Source organism: Pristiophorus japonicus, chromosome 12 (genome assembly GCF_044704955.1).
Source record: "Pristiophorus japonicus isolate sPriJap1 chromosome 12, sPriJap1.hap1, whole genome shotgun sequence".
In the NCBI taxonomy this organism is placed as follows: domain Eukaryota; kingdom Metazoa; phylum Chordata; class Chondrichthyes; family Pristiophoridae; genus Pristiophorus; species Pristiophorus japonicus.
In genome coordinates, this window is record NC_091988.1 from 168,304,546 (window position 1) to 168,316,691 (window position 12,146).

General features: G+C 46.9%; 1 protein-coding gene across 1 annotated transcript in view; it reads right to left on the reverse strand.

The window, feature by feature from the left end:
* The window catches only part of kcnb1 (potassium voltage-gated channel, Shab-related subfamily, member 1), a 355,611-nt gene that overhangs the window by 198,411 nt on the left and 145,054 nt on the right, over positions 1–12,146 (reverse strand). The window lies entirely within an intron of this gene.

Here is a 12,146-nt window from a genome sequence, read left to right on the forward strand (position 1 = left end):
TAGAACAGTTCTACTTTGGAACAGAATTTTTTCTTCAAAAGGGGGCGTGTCCGGCCACTGACGCCTGATTTCAAAGTTTCCACAGTGAAAACGTACTCCAAACTAAGTTAGAATGGAGCAAGTGAAGATTTTTGTAGAACTGAAAAAACACATTAAAAAATCAGGCGCAGGTTACAAATTAGGCGTCCAGAACGAGGTGGGGGGGGGGAGGGGGGGAAGGGAAGTCATTACATTCTACAATAAATCCTTATTTATACTTCTACAAATATTATACAAATAAATCCAACCTGAATAAACATTTATAAGCAAAGAAAAGATTAAATAAACCATCTTCTTACCTGTGTGAAAGTGCCTCAGGCACGGAGAATGCTGCAGTCAGCCTGAGGCGCCGTTCTTCCCGCGGGGGGGGGGGGGGGGAAGGAGGAGGCACTTGTTCTTTCCCACGGGGGTGGGGGGAGGCGCCCGTTCTTCCCGCGGGGGAGGGGAGGAGGCGCCCGTTCTTCCCACGGGGGGGGGGGCGGGGAGGCGCCCGTTCTTCCCGCGGGGGGGGGGGAGGAGGCGCCCGTTCTTCCCACGGGGGGGGGGGGCGGGGAGGCGCCCGTTCTTCCCGCGGGGGGGGGGGAGGAGGCGCCCGTTCTTTCCTGCGGGGGGGAGGGGAGGAGGCGCCCGTTCTTTCCTGCGGGGGGGGTAGGAGGCGCCCATTCTTTCCCGCAGGGGCGGGGGGAGGCGCCCGTTCTTCCCACGGGGGGGGGGGAGGCGCATGTTCTTCCCGCGGGGTGGGGGGGAGAGAGGAGGCGCCCATTCTTTCCCGCGGGGTGGGGAGGGGGAAGGAGACAGTGAGAAGGCTGCAAGTGCTGATGTGCTGATATGCTGATGGCAATGTGCTTTTCTTAAAAAATTTTCAAAAATTAAACAGCTACAAAGAACTACAAAAATGGCCGAGTGCCAATGTTTCCTTCACACTGCGCGTGCGCGAACGCTCCAACACGCACGCACAGCGTTGCCGGCAGGAAAAAAAACTAATTTAAATAGTACCCGCCCCCTCCCACTTACAAAATCGGTGCGAGTGTAGGCTCCGCCCCCCTGGGCGCCGCGCCAGGCAGACAAGGAGCTGCAGAACGCTCCAGAATTGCGAGTTTTTTTTTAGGCGCCGTTTTAGGCGCGAAAAACAGGCGCCCAGCTCGGAGGGGCGCCCATTTTTTATCGTGTGGAAACTTGGGCCCATAATTTCTGGTGTTTTATTGTAATTTTTTGAAAGTTAAAAAAAAAATTATCTTCACAGAGATCTGCTCTGTATTTTCTGTTCCTTTTAATGCATTTTTATGGCATAAGTTTAAGTCACATTGAAAAGCTTTCTTGATTGCAGGTTCTTAAACCTGTGTGCCTAATGTGCATGAAAGAGGGTTGAATGAGTTGAAACTTTAATTTACAAAAGGAACATCTGGTGTGAGTTCAGTGCTTTCCTTAGGCCCTGATCATTTACCGACCACTGAAGAACAATGAAAGCACAATAGGGCAGTAAATAGGCTATACCTCGCCACACATTGGATGAGTTTAGTATGCCCAATAATCTTCCCATTATTTTAAATGGGAGCTAAAGTAAGTCAGCCTGAATCCAAAATATATTACAAGAAAAATAATAAAAATTGTAAATAATCATCTCAAGATGTATGATAGAAAGTCATTGTTAACTGGAGTTTAGAATTTAAGAAGAACTTAATTTCACTTCACTTTTTGCCTTGATTTGTTTGTCATGAGAATCAACTGTAATAATTCTATACATTTTGTAACTAAATATATTTAAGTTAGCCTGTCACAAAAATCTATGAGGAAAAAACTCCAATTTATATTCATCTGAGGACGTTCAGTACTGTATTGCAGCATCAAATGGAGTGGAACTTTACCCTTTGGCGCATGAGAGCGGTCTGGATTTTGCTGTAAAAATAGCAGTGAGGCTATCAGTGCTCACCGGTATTCACGCGCAAACCTGACAACGACTTCTAGCGACTGCACTGTAAAACGTGGAATTCAGGAAGTCGCTATCCGAGATGAGGGTCCAAGATACAGTCCCGGATGCCCTATAGAGGGCACTGTGCTTTTTGGATAGTAGCTGACAGCAAGTTGCCATGCAAAACCCTGTAGAAAGTCGTTGGGCAAGTGCTGGCGCCATTCGTACGCTGCTCAGTACAAAATCCTCCCCATTGTTTATTGCTTTGGCAGAAGCAGAGAAGTTAACAGCGTATTTTATTTGGGATTAAAATCATTTTAATATATTCACAATAAAAACTCTCACGTTTCACAAGTGAAATGCTTTAGGGATCTGTAGCTTGCAGTAATGAAAGCTAATTAAGTCTGTGACATTTTCAAAAGTGGTAAGGCATCAGAAGCCAAGACATGTGATCTGGACAATATTCAACATTTACAGAATTTACTGGAATGCTTCACATTGGTTCAAAGCTGAGCTCTGTAAATAACAGGCAATACTAGAAGAGGAGCAAAGGCAGATCACACATGCATGCAACAATTGGAATAAGGGGATTGAAGGGTGAGTCGAGAATGCTTGGTAAATTTATATATATTCTTGGCAATATCGGTTATGTAGGAATCTATGGGCCAAGGTGGTATTTTCTTTGTGGCATCTCTAAATGGCCTGAATGGCATGATAGTTGAATAGGGCAAGTAATAGCAAATCTTCATTTATGTGGCACATCATTTTATTGTTCCATTGTTGTTGCATAGAACAACATGTAGCAACTTGATAGAAGACACAACCTGTAGTCGGAGATTCTGATGGGCATTCATTTTTGCATGTGAACTTGTCACACTATGGGCTCAAGTTTCGGACCCCCGCTAGAACAGCGCACATCGGAGAAGCCTGCCTAATTTGTAGAACAAAAATTGCTCCGACTACTTACCTCACAATTCTCCGATAGCTGTAGGCCCATTTCCACCTCAGCGTGGCGCAGCAGGAACTGCTGGGGGCGGAGCTACAGCCCTGCGCCAAAAACAGTGCTGGCAGCTGCGCGCGTGTGCAGTAGCACCCAGCCCTCCCAGCACGTCCTGTCTCTGGGAGACGACCCTATCCCAGGCCGAAGGGACGTCGCCCCCATCCCCGGCTGAGTGGCCTGACGCATCTTACCTCATCGGAGGGGCCCGCCCGGCCTCTCGCTGGGGGCGGCCCTGCCCGAAGTTCTCCTTGGAGCTGGTGTCGGCCTCTCGCTGGAGGTGGCCCCGCCTGAAGTCCTCCTCGGAGCCGGAGTTGGCGTCGACGGTGGCGGGGCCCGCGGCCTTTCGCTGGGGGTGGGCCCTGCCCGAAGTCCTTGTTGGAGCCGGCGGCGGCAGCGGGCTCGTTCAGCCCCGATTTCCTCCCCCCGCCGTTCAGCCTCCCCCCTCCCCCCCTCTCTTTTGCCCTCTCCCCTTCCCCCTCCTCCCCCTCCCTCCACCCCGCTCTCTCCCCCCGCACCCCCCCTCTCTCCCCCCTCTACCCCCCGCGCTCCCCCCTCCCCCACTCCTTGCTGTCAGAAACACAGAGAGACACTGACAGAGACAGAGAGAGAGACACTGGGGGGGGGGGGGGGGGGGGAGGTGGCGCAGTTCCAGCACGCTGTTGGAGGGCTCCCGGTGCTGCAGTCGATGAGTAGAAAGTTAATTTTTTATTTATTGATTGATTTTTTATTATTTTTTTTATTTTTAATTTTTTTTTGATTGATTTATTGATTTATTTATCAGTTATTATTGATGATGGCTCTTTATTTGTGAAATTGAAGTGTTTAATGCTTGTAAACCCCATCCCCCCGCACCCCCCGCCCCCCATGTTTCGTTCCCTATGCTTGATTTATAAGTGGAGGCAAAGTTTTTCTGAGCGTACAAAAATCTACACTTACTCCATTCTAAGTTAGTTTGGAGTAAGTTTTCACTGCCTATACTTGCAAAACAGGCGTAAGTGACTGGACACGTCCCCTTTTGAAAAGAAAACCTGTTCTTCAATGAAACTATTCCAACTCACTAGAACTGGAGCAAACTAAATGCCGAGAATTGCAATTTCTAAGATGCTCCACTCTAAACTAGTTGCACCAAAAAAATAGGAGCAATTCAGGCCAATACTTGAGCCCATATGAGAGGAGAAATAGCCCTGTTAACTCCCAGCAGAGTATACGACAATTTCTCCTTGATACCCCATCACTTCTACTGTACTAGAGAGGAAACCAGAACCATCTTTTAAGCTTTTATCCAATGCTGCACAACTCTACTTTGGACAAATATTGATTTATTTCTATAGCAAACCATCACTATTTGTTAACGCTGACTGCAATAGCTATGAAATCTTGCCCCAGTCAATGCATGATACGCAATTCCATTCAGCATTTCAGTAAATAATGGGAAACAAATCACACCAGGCAGAATTTTGCGGTTTACCATTCTTTCCCAGAAGCATTGTTTGTTAGTGAAGGACCCGTATTTCACTTGCTTAAAGTCAACGAGCTTGTTTTTGAAGTATCGGTCCACTAGTAAATAACTAGAATCAACAGTAACAAAAATAAATCATTCTGATATTCCATGCCTTTTAATATATTTTCAATTCTTTAATATAGTATTTGTTCAATTTATAAACAAATAATGGAAATTTGCACAGCTCTCTTTTTTGATAATTTGTGATTTCCCATTCATATTTTACTCATGTTGCTGCAGGCTGAAGGAGATGAATATTTGTCCTTAATTTTTAATAATTATTGTTATATCTCTTCATTTGGCTCTATGCCCCACAGCTTAAGATTTATAAGGCGATTGAGTTAATGGGATAATGAATGAACAAATTTTGATTTTTCTGGTAGAGATATAAATCTCTAAGTTTTATTTAAAAAGCATCAGTAGAAAGATTGAACAGAGCTGTGTGCTTGCTGATGTACACACAATCCTGTCGACTGGTACCTTTCTGCTGAAGATGCTTCTGTCTTTTCTGAACAGCATTTAATCTTTTGACCTTCCTGTCATAAACAGTGTCCTAAAAAGCATTCCAGTGCTGAAAAAATATTTGGTGAGATCAAAATAATGATCAAAGTAATGTAGACAATCAAACTGAACTGGATCATTTCATCACTCCATTGCAGAAGCAGAACATCAACCAAAATCTAATTAGAAATTCAAATGAATACAACAACAACAACTTGTATTAGTATAGTGCCTTTAGCAGAGTGAACCATCCCAAGGCGCTTCACAGGAGCGTTATCAAACAACATTTGACACCAAGCCACATAATGAGATATTAGGACCAGTGTCCAAGCACTTGGTTAAAGAGATAGGTTTGAAAGAGTGTCTAAAAGGCGAAGAGAAGTAGAGAGGTGGAGGTTTAGGGAGGGAATTCCAGAGCTTAGGGCCAAGGCAGCAATCCATAACATTAGTTACATTGCAACAACTTCTTTTTCTACAAAGTTCCTATCATGCAAGGATATACTTGCATTGGAGGCAGTTTAAAGAAGGTGCACTAGGTTGATTCTGGAGATGAGGGGGTTGACTTATGAAGGTAGGTTGAGTAAGTTGGGCCTGTTGTGTATCTGTAAAGCATGAACTCCCAAGTTCCGCCACCAGGGAGTGCATCCCCTGAAGTCCCAAGGGATCCCAGCATCCCTTGGGAGCACTGTATATAAGCCGGCCCCTGAGGCCTGTTCCTCACTCTGGAGTGTCTTAATAAAGACTGAGGTCACTGTTCCTTTAACCTCCCTGTGTGAAGTCTCATCTGTGTCAGGAACACAACAACTGGCGACGAGTATACGAATCCAACGCAAAGATGCAGCAAACTGTGGGCATCCTGGAGAAGTTCTCGGAGGGTGAGGACTGGGAAGCCTATATCGAACGGCTAGACAGTACTTTATAGCCAACGAGCTGGACGGAGAAGGAAGCACTGCAAAAAGGAGAGCGATCCTCCTCACGGTCTGCGGAGAACCGACCTACAGCCTCATGAAGAATCTTCTGGCTCCGGTGAAACCCACAGATAAGTCGTATGAGGAGCTGTGTACACTGGTTCGGGAGCATCTTAACCCGAGGGAGAGCGTACTGATGGCGAGGTATCCGTTCTACACGTGCCAGCGATCTGAAGGTCAGGAAGTGGCGAGCTACATCGCCGAGCTAAGGCGACTTGCAGAACAATGTGAGTTTGATGGTTACCTGGAGCAAATGCTCAGAGACTTTTTTGTTCTGGGCATTGGCCACAAGACCATCCTACGAAAACTTTTAACTGTCGAAACACTGACCCTCAGTAAGGTAATTGTGATAGGAGAGGTGTTTATGTCCACCAGTGATAACACCAAACAAATCTCTCAGCACATAAGTGCTAGCAATGTTCATAAATTAACTGGAACTGTGTTTGCGAGCAGAAATGTACAGGGCAGAAACCACGAGTCTGCAACTGCCAGCAGGCCTCAGGTGACCCAGATGACTCAGAGTCCGCAACAAAGGATGAATGCAAGGCAATTCACGCCTTGTTGGCGTTGCGGAGGCTTCCATTCAGCCTACTCATGCCGCTTCAAAGGGTATGTTTGCAAGAGCCATGGAACAATGGGGCACCTCCAACGAGCTTGCAGACGAGCTGCAAGCTCTGCAAAACATGCTAACCACCAAGTGGCAGAGGAAGATCGGTCCAGGGTGGATCAATGCAATTTTGAGCCTCAGAGAGAAGGCAGATGCTGAAGTACACGGGGTGTACACATTTTCGACAAAACGTCCACCTATAATGCTAAATGTAAAATTGAATGGCTTACCCACAGCCATGGAACTGGACACTGGCGCTAGCCAATCCATCATGAGTAAAAAGATGTTTGAGAGACTGTGGTGCAACAAGGCACTCAGACCAGCCCTGAGCCCCATCAACACGAAACTGAGAACGTATACCAAAGAGCTTATCACTGTCCTGGGCAACGCCATGGTCAAGGTCACCTACGAGGGCACGGTGCATGAACTACCACTCTGGATTGTCCCGGGCGATGGCCCCACACTGCTTGGAAGGAGCTGGCTGGGCAAAATCCGCTGGAACTGGGATGACATCTGAGCGCTATCACATGTCGATGAGGCCTCATGTACCCAGGTTCTTAACAAATTTCCTTCCCTTTTTGAGCCTGGCATTGGAAACTTTTCTGGGGCGAAGGTGCGGATCCACTTGGTTCCCAGAGGCACGACTCATTCACCACAAGGCATGAGCGGTACCTCACATGATGAGGGAGAGTGTGGAAATCGAGCTGGACAGGCTGCAACGTGAGGGCATCATCTCCCCAGTGAAATTCAGCGAGTGGGCCAGCACGATTGTTCCAGTACTCAAAAGTGATGGCACCGTCAGGATTTGCAGTGATTATAAAGTAACTATTAATCGTTTCTCGCTACAGGACCAATACATGCTACCTAAGGCAGAGGACCTATTTGCGATGCTGGCAGGAGGCAAAACATTCTCCAAGCTCGACCTGACTTCAGCCTACATGACGCAGGAGCTGGAGGAGTCTTCGAAGGGCCTCACCTGTATCATCACGCACAAGGGACTGTTCATCTACAACAGATGCCCATTTGGAATTCGGTCGGCTGCAGCGATCTTCCAGAGAAACATGGAGAGCCTACTCAAGTCGGTACCATGCACGGTGGTTTTTCAGGATGACATATTGGTCACGGGTCGGGACTCTGTCGAGCACCTACAAAACCTGGAGGAGGTCCTCCAGCGACTGGATCGCGTAGGGCTGCGGCTGAAGAGGTCGAAATGCGTCTTCATGGCAACAGAAGTGGAGATTTTGGGGATAAGATCGTGGCGGACGGCATTCGGCCGACAGACACCAAAACAGAGACTATCAGGAACGTGCCCAGGCCACAGAACATCACAGAGCTGCGGTCGTTCCTGGGACTCCTCAAATATTTTGGTAACTTCCTACTGGGGTGAAGCACTCTTTTAGAGCCCCTACATGTGTTATTACGTAAAGGTGAGAACTGGGTATGAGGAAAAAAAACAAGTAATTGCTTTTGAGAAAGCCAGAAACATTTTATGCTCCAACAAGCTGCTTGTATTGTATAACCCGTGTAAAAGACTTGTGCTAGCACGTGATGCATCGTCGTATGGAGTCGGGTGTGTATTACAACATGCTAATATTGCGGGGAAGTTGCAACCTCTCGCCTATGCCTCCAGGAACTTATCTAAGGTCAAGAGGGCCTTAAGCATGATTGAGAAAGAGGCATTAGCGTGTGCGTTCGGGGTAAAGAAAATGCATCAGTACCTGTTTGGCCTCAAATTTGATCTGGAAACCGATCACAAGCCCCTCATATCCCTGTTCGCTGAAAACAAGGGGATAAATACTAATGCCTCGGTCTGCATACAAAGGTGGGCACTCGCGCTATCAGCATATAACTATACCATCCGCCACAGGCCAGGCACCGAGAACTGTGCGGATGCTCTCAGTCGGCCACCATTGCCCACCACGGGGGTGGAAATTGCGCAGCCGCAGACTTGTTGATGGTCATGAAAGCATTTGAAAATGATAAATCACCTGTCACAGTCCACCAGATTAGGACTTGGACCAGCCAAGATCCTCTGCTGTTCCTAGTAAAAAACTGTGTACTGCATGGGAGTTGGGCCAGCATCCCCGTTGAAATGCAAGAGCTAATCAAGCCGTTCCAGCGGCGAAAGTACGAGCTGTCCTTTCAGGCAGACTGCCTGTTGTGGGGTAACCAAGTAGTGCTACCCAAAAAGGGCAGGGAGATGTTCATCTCGGATCTCCACAGCACACACCCGGGTATAGTAATGATGAAAGCGATAGCCAGATCCCACGTGTGGTGGCCCGGTATCGACTCTGACTTAGAGTCGTGTGTACGGCAATGCAGCGTATGTGCTCAGTTGAGCAACGCGCCCAGAGAGGCACCATTAAGTTTGTGGTCCTGGCCCTCCAGAACATGGTCAAAGATCCATGTCGACTATGCGGGCCCGTTTCTCGGTAAAATGTTCCTGGTGGTGGTGGATGCTTTTTCAAAATAGATTGAATATGAAATAATGTCGGAAGCACTGCCACCGCCACCATTGAAAGCCTGAGGGCCATGTTTGCCACCCACGGGCCTGCCTGACATACTGGTCAGTGACAACGGGCCATGTTTCACCAGTGTCGAATTTAAAGAATTCATGACCCGCAATGGGATCAAACATGTCACCTCGGCCCCGTTTAAACCAGCCTCCAATGGGCAGGCAGAGCGGGCAGTACAAACCATCAAACAGAGCCTTAAACGAGTCACAGAAGGCTCACTCTAAACCCGCCTGTCCCGAGTACTGCTCAGCTACCGCACGAGACCCCACTCGCTCACAGGGGTGCCCCCGGCTGAGCTACTCATAAAAAGGACACTTAAAACCAGACTCTCGCTGGTTCACCCCAACCTGCATGATCAGGTAGAGAGCAGGCGGCAGCAACAAAATGTAAACGATGGTCGCGCCACTGTGTCACGGAAAATTGATCTGAATGACCCTGTGTATGTGCTAAACTATGGACATGGTCCCAAAAGGATCGTGGGCACGGTGATAGCTAAAGAAGGGAGTAGGGTGTTTGTAGTCAAACTAGACAATGGACAAATTTGCAGAAAGCACCTGGACCAAATGAGGCTGCGGTTCACAGACTGCCCTGAACAACCCACAGCAGACACCACCTTTTTCGAGCCCACGACACACACCCAAAGGATCAACGACACCACACCGGACCAGGAAATCGAACCCATCACGCCCAACAGACCAGCAAGACCAGGCTCACCCAGCAGCCCTGCAGGGCCAACAACACGGCAGCCCAGCGAGGGCACTGCCAACACACCAGAACAGACATTTGTACTGAGGCGGTCCACCAGGGAAAGAAAGGCTCCCGACCGCCTCACCTTGTAAATAGTTTTCACTTTGACTTTGTGGGGGGAGTGATGTTGTGTATCTGTAAAGCATGTACTCCCATGTTCCGCCACCAGGGAGTGCATCCTCTGAAGTCCCAAGGGATCCCAGCATGCCTTGGGAGCACTGTATATAAGCTGGCCCCTAAAGCCTGTTCCTCACTCTGGAGTGTCTTAATAAAGACTGAGGTCACTGTTACTTTAAACTCCCTGTGTGCAGTCTCATCTGTGTCAGGAACACAACAGGGCTTATACTCATTGGAGTTCAGAAGAATGAGAGGTGATCTTATTGAAACATATAAGATAATGAGGGAGCTTGACAAGGTAGATGCAGAGAAGATATTTCCACTCATAGGGGAATCTAGGGGGCATAGTTTCAGAATAAGGGGCCGCCCATTCAAAACTGAGCTGCGGAGTAATTTCTGCTCTCAGAGGGTTGTAAATCTTTGGAATTCTCTACCCCAGAGAGCTGTGGAGGCTGGGTCATTGAATATATTTAAGGCGGGGATAGACAGATTTTTGAGCGATAGGGCAATAAAGGGTTATAGGGAGTGGGCAGGGAAGTGGAGCTGATTCCATGATCTTATTGAATGGCGGAGCAGGCTTGAGGGGCAAAATGGCCTCCTCCTGCTCCTATTTCTTATGTTATGTTCTCAGACTTTCTTACAGGGTGATGGACAAAACCATATACATGAAGAAATAGAATAAGAGCAGATAAATTGGGAAAGGAGGGCAAAAGCACCTTAAAGAGAAACATCCTTAGGAATCAGGGAGGGAGGTGACTCGGCAGAGCTGTTCAGGGAATGGGTTACAGGAGGTGGGGGCAAGTTTCAGAGAACAGGCTGCAAGTAGCATCGTACACCAGGAGGAGATCAGGTGAACAAAACAAATGTGTTGGGGAACAGGGAGCTCGGTGAATCGTGGGTGATGGATTTGGCTCTTTGTCCGGATGAGGACATGTTTAACAGCTGTTTGCATGAGTTGCAGTTTGTGGAAGGTATAAACAGAAATGCTGGCAAGGAGAATGTTGGAGACATTGAGGACAAATATGATAAAGATGAGTGTTAGATTTTCAACACTGGTGGGATTGGTGGGGTGCAGGGGAAGGTAGGGACAGATGTGGCTGAAAGCCATGAGTTCTGCACCTCTGGGTTTAGCCTGAGGTGACATCCAGGGATGTTTATGGAGTTGACATCAGAGGCACTTATGTGTTTATGAGAGTCAAAGTGATGGTTTTGACTGTGTCACTATTTCACCGGATGATATGAAGGATCATGCATTCCATTACCCCAATCCAAAAAAAATGTTAAACAGTAAACTGTCAAAATGTCATTAGGACATTGGATCAAGTACCTGAATTGCGGTTAATACAATGTAAACAACTTAGACACCTGGATAAAGGCCCACAGTGCAGCACAACATTATCTAAAAAGAGTAGAAGAGAAGGCGAGGTCTTAAATGCTGTGAGATAATAGCAAAATAAAATACGTAATGTGTTTATTTGAAATTTCTATGTCCATTATTTTAGCTGAGGTGCCAGCCTGTTTCAAATAAATGAGTAACACCTTTGCTAAGAGGAATTCTAGACAAACATATTAAGTGTTTTTATGCCATTATTCTACAGTGTAAGTACAAGATCTAATTAAATTAAGCAATCATGGTTAGATGAAGCCCAGAACATATGAGGTCGGAGTACTTAATCCCATCTACAAGAAAAAAAGTTCAACTGAATCTAATAAAGACTATCAATAAAATCACTCTGAACAAATATTGAAAAATACAGGAAAAGTCTGAATGGAAACAACAAGCTCTTTAAAAATGGATAAATGACATCACTGCCATTGTACTGTATAAAACACAAATCTGCAACTTTGAAATCCTGCTTTGTGCTCCAACCTTCACTGATTTAATTAAATTGTTCAACTAAATTCACTAGCAACAGAATAGTAGAAGTGCTCGGTTTTAGAATTCTTCATATAAAAGGTGATGTCATACACGCCACATTCACAGGCGGAGAATCAGTGCTCCCTTGGCATGTGGCTCCTTGCTGTAGATGCAGCTCCCTGCTGTCGGCACCACATCACAGAATCATCACACACAACAAATCAAGCTTTAACCAGCTGAGATTTGTAACCTAAATTGAAATTGTCAAGTGCCATTATCTGGTTGGTAGCATTCGTACCTCTGTATCAGCAAGTGATGGGTTCAAGCCCCACTCCAGAACTGGAGCACATAATCTAGACGGACACCTCAGTACAGTACTGTGA